We start from the raw sequence: 8,616 nt of genomic DNA on the forward strand, positions 1-8,616 counted from the left end.
CTCTCCACTGGAGGAGGCGGAGACCCGCCCCCTCTCCCTCCCTCAGTCTATCTGATTGAGCGGAAGGGTTCCTGCCTGGATGAGGTCGGCCACTCCCAAGCGAGTGCTGACTCCACCCCTGAAGTCACAGAGCAGGCAGTAAAACACAGAGGAAAAGCAGGAAGCTTTTACCTCAAGGCTGCCATGGGAGATGTCTTACCCAGTGAGACACTGATTGACACTGAGGTTGAAAGGTGTTTGATGTCACACGGCAAGCTCAAACGGGTAGAAAAAGAAAAGGGTATGCGACTCAGAGTGGAACCTTTGGTGGATCACCAGAAAGGCAAAGTGTGGAAACAGGTCAAGGCTCCTAAGCCTTCTGTACAGAAGGAAAGGGGGGCCAAGAGGCAGACTGTGCTTACACAGTGCCCACCGAACACAGAAGCCTATGCGGAGATTCCTTCTGTTCCCTCTGGACAAGAAATAAAAATATTTTCTTGTTCCCCGGATATACAGGGAAGTCGTGCCCTGGCCAAGGTCCCAACAGCCTCCATGCCACAGGAGCGGTGCTCCGAGCAGCCGCCTGATCCACCAGGTAAAGCACACACCTTTTACATCCCTAAAGAGGAGCAGATCTCCCCACCTGGCGATGAAAAGGAGCTTTCCCTGTGCACCCTGGCACCCAAGAGGCGTCAGGACCACCACCCTGCAGTGGTGGAAGGGATCCAGATGGCAGGAGAGCAGGTTGGTGATGTAGCCCTCGCCCTTAGCCCTGAGAGGTCCTCTATTAGTGAGGATCTGCTTGAGCAGCTGTCACAGGGCCACCGCCAGGTGCCCCTGGTGCAACATTCACAGGTTAGACAGGAGGTCCAGCTGGACGCTGAGACTACTGCGCTGTGGACACACCTGATCCCAGATGCCGATTCCCTCTGCTGTGACCCAGGGAACCTGCAGTCAGGTAACATTATTTCTCACAACTACCAGGTAGTGAGTGAGACTGACCTGATTGTTCCTGCCTCGACAGCAGGGTTGCCAACACACCCAGTCCCCCAGAAGGGACAGGGAATGAAAGCCGAGCCGGTTTTCTTACAGCCACCAGCTCAGTCTGTCAGTCTGAGTCTGACCAACAGTGGTTCACCCAGACTGGAGCTGGATGGTCAAGCCACCCGCCTGTCAGTGCAGGACATCGCAAAGAGGGGTGTCAGAATCCCCGCCTGCACTGACATGGGCCTGGTGGGTGATAGTAAGTTCAAAGACAATGAACTAGCTATCCCAGTGCTGGGGCAGCTCCCTGAACCCCTAGCGAGGGAAGGGGGGAGCGAGCAGGTGTCCTACACCTACCCCCAGCGAACGATTGTAAACATGCCGATAGAGGGATTCCTCAATCAGGAAGGGTGCAGGGTGGACCTGAACAGTGAGAATGGGGTAACAATCCCAGATCACTCAGGTGCTCCAGATGACCACTCAGCCGAGGGTCAGGCATGGTCCACCGCTGCACCGCCCCCTGCAGGGTTCCTAGAGCACAGGCATGAACAAATCGAAAAAGCAGATGCCCTGGAAAAGGAGGAGCAGCATCAGCAGCTGCGTCAGATCTCCTCAGATTTCCAGGATGTTGGTGCCCAAGATGCCACATGGCATACTGAGAAAGACACCATGTACACGCTGCGCCAGCTTAGAAAGGCGACAGTCACTCAGAAGGAGATGACTGGGATCAGCCACCCGAAAAGACTTTTGGGAGGACTGATCGCTGCCGCCACTGTTGCACGTTTGCTTTTTCTGGTAGGTTTGTGTGCTACTGGCACTCTCACCCTGACTGCCCCAAGAAGGCAGGTGTCAGAGATACCAGAGGGTAGTGACAGACTGTATCGACAGCAGCAAAAGTTGGAAAGCTTAGGGAAAACCCTACAGGCAATTTCCTATGCAACAGGGTTAAACCTTATTCCCCAACCAGTGGACATGATTGTTGGTGTTATACAGTGGGTTTATGCTTGTGTGCAACAGGCCAGAATGTTGACACAAGACCTGTTAAGGGAGCTTAGTGCCACTGTAGCCAGTCTAACCACGGCACAATTCCCAACCCACTTGATTCCACTCTTCTCAGTAGAGGAGTGTGTGACATTAACCCCATCGTTCATAGCTCACCCAGAAGGCAAACCAAGATTGAATTCGGTTCCAAATCTTGAGATGGGTATGGCTACCAAAGCTATCCATTGGCTGTGTCTAAACGATTCACCAATGAAGGGTGTAAAGCTACTAATGGGCAGAGGGAGGTTAATGAACCCCATGAAGAGCAGGTGGGAAGTAAATGGCTGGTCAGCACACCACGTTTAACTGACACTGTGACTTGTGACAGGCATGATGCAGCTACCTAATAAAACAGTTCCTTTAAGTTCCTGAGGAGGCCATAGTACAGCATGGTAACTTAACACTGTACGGTCTAGAACCAGACAACATAAGACCAAACTTGAGGTCATGGATGCCTTCAGGTGCCACACTAAGGAATTGGATAGAAATCCAAGAAACAGTAAGCCCTGAAGAGGTACAGGTAGTTAGTTTGCTTTAATGGAACAAACCTCCAAACCACCCTAGCAGATACCCAACACAGGTGTTCTGGTTTATCGGGGGGCTGGGAACAGGAACTGGTGTTATTGTAACACTGCTGCCGGGTAGCTGGATCATGACTGACAGTGTACTCTGAATGATGTACTCTTACATCAAGATGTACTCCGGGTAGCATGAATGAGTCAAAGGTAGCATGCCAAAAGAAAGGAAGTGACTTCTCCCCAAATATCTACCACAGAGGTATCAGATATTGACAGTGAACTTCCTGATGTGTAATTCCTAGACTTAGATAATGTCTCCTACCGTGTTTATACATACTCCAGATGTTATTCATCCTGTTTGTATCCAATGCTGGTTCCGGTATGAATTCTCGAGGAGTAATGTAGACATTTAAGATTAATGTTCTAATGGCAAGGGACATCACTTAACTCTGTTTTGTTTTGAAGGCAACAACGCCTCAGGACCTCGTGACCTTCAAAGGGGGGATATGTAGCGGCGAGGCTTAATAATAAGGCAGAATTAAGTGTTTCTGAGCTTCCCAAATGAGGCCCCATTTCTCTGTTCATCTCTGTGGTGCAGCCACAGAGAAACTATTCATGCAAGATGATTTAAGGTTTCCTAGGACAGCTCCCAAAGGGGGATGCACTTAGCTAAGTCTGGCTATCATGATCAATGGTCATCCACTGGCGCCTATCAGTCTAGGGAGTGCCGGATGGACATCTGGACTGCATTCCTAAGTGTCAGGAGTAAGTGACTCATATCTCACCGTGGTCAACCAATCAGGGACTGGTAGGGCTGAGTAACCCACGTGGGACTCTGATGCCCATGGAACTTTCAGCCAATCAACAAGCTGAAGTTCCTCCAGGTAAAAACAGGCAACACAGGCCTGGAGATTCAGTAAGTAAGATTCAACAAGATTCAGATTCGGGAGATTCAGTAAGATTCTGGAGAGGATTCTGTGGACTGTTCTAAAGGGAATTCAAAGGAGAATTCCAGGGCAGGACGGCCCAGGAGCAGAAGGCTCCCAAGGGCAGGACAATCACGCAGCGCGCCTCCTGACCATCCTGAGACTCAGCCCGGACAACCACGGAACGGCCAGTGTGTCCGAGTGCCAGAACTTTCCTTTGTTCTAAGAGTCTAGAGTGGAGGTTGCCAGAGAGTAACCAGCAGCAGGCCTCGTGGACAGGTCAGAACTGTGGACAGCTGAATCACTATTCAGAACTAGCTCTTCATCAGGAACGAACCGGTCCTCTTCCTGACTTGCTGGGATCCACAGTCATCTTTTCTCCTGTGCACAAACTTTGCTAGTTAAAGCCAACACTAACTAGCCGGTCAGTGAGCATCAGCAGCGCACCGTCGCAAGCCGCACAGCACAGCCTGGCACGGAGCCAGAGAGCGCGGATTGGACAGCAACAAGCCTGCAGCTGATTGTTTGTGCCTGCAGGAGATCTGAATCCCCAGAAATTGGATGAGTATTCAACTTCAATGCATTACAGCTCGAGAATTCAATTGTTATCCCAACCAGTTGATATCAATTTAATTCCTAAGAGTTATGTACTTGTTTTGAGTATCTAATGTAGAAGTTGTAACCAAGTTCACTTTACGAAACGGTCTTAATGAATGATATACTGAACGTATGTCCTCTTGATGTGTAACACTTCGTAACTGATTGAATATATACCTTTTGTATTCTGATAACCCTCTCGATAAGATCTGTTAGGTTTACATGCATATTCTATGTATTAATAAATGTATCCTCGTGTATTAGTACCTGTGTGTGTGCGTTGTTTGAGTTATATCGCATGGTTGGATTCTAAAGCCATCAAAAGAATCAACTTTGTGATTTACTGCTACAATTGATAATTGTCTCAGTAAATGCCCAAACCCTACAGAACTGGTGCCTTCAGAGAGCCACTATGATTACATATTTGGCGTCTCTGAACGGCTATGAAACACTACAAAAGCATGGGAGGAAGTACTGCCAAGGGAAGGGGGGGGAGCAAGGATTTTTTCTTTGATTTTGTGAGGTTATTTTTTGTTATATTGTGTTTCAGAAAGCAAGAAAATAAGATTTACTGTATGATAAAAAGAGAAAGAGCTGGAGTAGATCCTCAGATCAGTTTGCTACCAGCAATCAAACAAAAAAATGGAAAGAATTGTCTCCTCCTGATTGGAACCTTTCTTACTGTCTTATTATAATTTATCAGGCTATCTTTTAATTTCCACTGAGAGAAGGAAGTCACTTGTCATGCAGCTATTTTATTCTTCATTGCACAATATGCTCTAAGTTAGCAAATGAAACATGAAATAAATCAAGAATACGATTAACATGAATGTATAAACATCCAAACTATACTTTATCACATTTAATTATTGGGTTAGCTTTTTATTGAGCCAAAATGTTATAAATGTGTGAACGTCTGTAAAATGGAAATATTTATATTTTTCTCTTTTCTGTTACCTGCCTGACAGCATTTTGTATCCCATTCAGTATATTACTGGAAAATATTAGACCCAACCTAAAGAATTCATGGGGGTAGTGGGACACAGTACTGCAAAGAGTCTCCTAAAGGGACAGAGCTATTAGTACTTATGTGTTTGAGTCTGGAGAATATAGTAAACTCTAAACATTAAGGGAATGCATGGAATCGGAAAATATAAATTGCATAGTACACAAGACTTAACTGGTTTTATTCTAGGAAAGCAGACAAGACTGAGTCATGGGACTCAGAGGATCCAAGGCTAGACTGAGTATAATAGGCTTCGGGCTTCTATTGTGACATCTACTGTAAATTACAAAAATGTTAAAAGTAAACAAAATAAAGTAACTAGAATGTGGTCTGAAATCACCCCTTTAGACACCCCTTTTACTTCACTGGAGTCAGATATGAAAGGCAATAGTCTCCCGTTCTGTCTGCTGTGTGTTGCAGCAGAGGGACTCCCTGCAGCTGAAAGGGGCAGAGTAACTTGCATGCCCTCTAGTACAGTTTACACATGCACGACTTTAAAAGCTAGCAAGACAGGTTTCGATTCACATTAGCTGGCGAGCCTTGTTAAAAAACGAATGATAATGTAACATGCCACTGTTCATGAACAAAGTTATACTGAGATTTCCTAAGATACGTGATTAAAAAATAAATAAATAAAAATTTGAATCTCCTGCGGAACACATTCCATAAGAATCAGCGGTTTTACAGTATATATCGCCTTTAAAGGTGGCTTCTCAAAACGCTTTACGGGATAAAAACAACCAGAACAGCAGCAACAACAATATTGTATGTCGTTGCATTTTGAAAACCAAGTAATAACTTAACTATACAGTACATGCAAACGTTTCGTATGTTGCTGTCGTGAATGCCTGCGTACCCATAAGTATTTTATTTGCCTTGAGTCTGTCTACAGTATCTCTGTCCCACTACCCCCCTCTCTCCCTCAATTCAATTCAATTCAAGGTGTTTTATTTGCATGACAGATGGGTACAATTCTTGTTGGGAATGTATACTTTGATATTTACACCCGGCGCGGCACCGAGGGAGCGTCTGCATTTATAACTTGGTTTTTAAAATTAGTCAAGCAATATGAAGCATCTCCTTTAACTTTTAAGTCCCTTAAATACATTGAGCACAGCTTTCTCACCATCCTTACACAAAGCAGAAACTGTCCGATGACTCACAGTACAAGTGGAAAGATTACAGATTTTAATCGTCTTTAATTTTGTCTTTAATTTTGCCTGTGGAGTGTATCTTATTAAGCTATAAATTGTATTTTGAGCGCGTTTTTTGACTTTTTTTTAATTGCATTTTCGGCGCGGACAGCACATACAAGGGTTAATGAACTGCGCCAAGAAATTTAAAATAGTATTCTTTAGGTGTGAGGGTAGGAGTGGACCGCAGCAGGCATAATCAGCAAACCAGGAAAACAAAGAACAGGACAGGTGAGATGTGTATCCAGAAAGCGAGTGATCAGAAAAAGGAAATGGAAAACGCAGAAAAAGGAAACGCTTTACAGGATAAAAACAATAACAACAGTAGTGGCTGGGCAAATGATTTTTTTTAATCGAAATACAAATTGAGATACTGTACTGTATAATGATGTGCATGAACAAAGGTATACTGCAATTTTCCTTAGATACGCGATTAATGCTTCGTAGGAGGAGGCGGTCTTTTCCTCTTGTCTAACAGTCTGTCCACAAACAAAACATTCCTGTTAGACAAGAGGAATTGAAAAAAAACAATTTTGTCAATGAAAACCGGTGTGTGTGTCTCTCCCTGCTGGATGTCCCTCTCACAAACTGCTGAATGAATAAAATAATTTTATTGAAAACGCGTTTGCGATTGTCTGGTATTTAATTTGGTCCCTTTTAACTGTTTTTCGATCTACTGTATTGCTTTGAGATGCCACTTTTAAAGGCGATATGTAAAATAAAGTTTTTTATTATTGTTATAGAGAAACATGATCAGATTTTCCCTGGTTCAGAAAAAAGTTCTAAAGTGCTACACATAACTTTCTTAATTCGATGTATTTAAAGCAGTGAACTACTGTAGGTGTCACATAACATTCAGAAATACAATCACGTATTTGACAAATAAAAACGATTATAATCTAATCCTTCCACATTTGATCCCAAAATCCCAAGAAATATAAATCTTGACGGGTAGAAAGCTATGCTGAAAGTTTATTAAGATACTTAGAAGACAAAGATACTGTATCAATTTATGTTGCATTAGCCTGATTATGATTAAAAAACACATATAATTAAACACGCGTTTGCGATTTAAATCAGAACACGATTTAAATCAATATAAATGTTTATATTGTAACGCATACTGTCCAGCCTCCATTTCTCTATAAAAATTTACTCTGTTGCACACACACACACAATAGAAGCAGGAACCGCTGTCAGAAGGGAAGATATGTTCAAAATATCGCAAATATCGATCATGTTGCGATATTTTGAAATATAAAAGTCAATTGATTGTCCATAATATCGCTATTCTATTTTTTCGAAGAAATGTTTGTTAAAAGAAAAGTCTAGCACCAGCTGGATTTGAACACACAACCTGCCAGCTGGTAGTCACGCACCTAGACCAGTCGGCTACAAGATAGCACGCATGAACAGGCAGGCGAAACAGCCCTACACAGCCCTGTCGCAGCACACGAATACCGTTATTAAATTCTTTAGATACGCGATTCCATATTATATTAGCAGAAAAGCTTAAAACTACCACTTTTTCACACGCTATTTCACATGCTAGTTAAATACTTCGATGCTTAAAATCGTTAGGGAGAAATGGAATACTGGTGTGTATTTTTCCTTTAAAGTGCCGATTCCTGGAATCTGACTGGCTGACACCCCTCTGAAGTGGTTCCATAAAATCTGGTATACGGAAAAGAAAGCGTTGATAAATACAAGTGTCTTTTAATACACTCTTTGCTGTGCTCTTGAGGATCCTTGTGATATTTTAAGCTCTAGTTGAATGATAGGTGTCGCATTTTAAATCATTTTCGTAGTTAGAAATTATGAAACGCCCTGTTAAAAGCAAGGAAGTTTTTATGCCCGTTGAAGTAAAACAAAATGCCTGACAAAGTATGGCTTGGACAGATTCCAAGTGCTTGTACAAATGTGCTAAAGAAATTATACTTTGAGTATACAGCTTGTCCAAAGTCATCCATTATTAATACTATTAGTAATATCTTCAGTAAAGGCTTTGATGCATAAATATTTCTGATAAAGGTAGGTTGTGTACTTTTGTCCAACTGAGCAATCTTGCTTTCATAAAATATACCAACATTTTAATGACTGATGATTAACATGCTGTAATACACAGTTCAAAATTAAAGGCTCAAATGCTGTACATGAGAGGTTAAGCTCCCCCTGGCGGTTTTACAAGGCGACGCCGGATAGTTAACCACGTGACACCACGTTAACTGCGTCATACTGCGTGATACTGCGACACGCCCACCGGGGTATGCCGCGAAATACCTCACTCATTTTGAATGGCTGCATCTGTATACTGTCCTACAACTGTTATTATTGATCACCGAATTATTGTACTTGACATGACTTCATTCAGC

This window comes from Atractosteus spatula (assembly GCF_055471065.1).
Source record: "Atractosteus spatula isolate fAtrSpa1 chromosome 16 unlocalized genomic scaffold, fAtrSpa1.hap1 SUPER_16_unloc_2, whole genome shotgun sequence".
Taxonomy (NCBI): Eukaryota; Metazoa; Chordata; class Actinopteri; order Semionotiformes; family Lepisosteidae; genus Atractosteus; species Atractosteus spatula.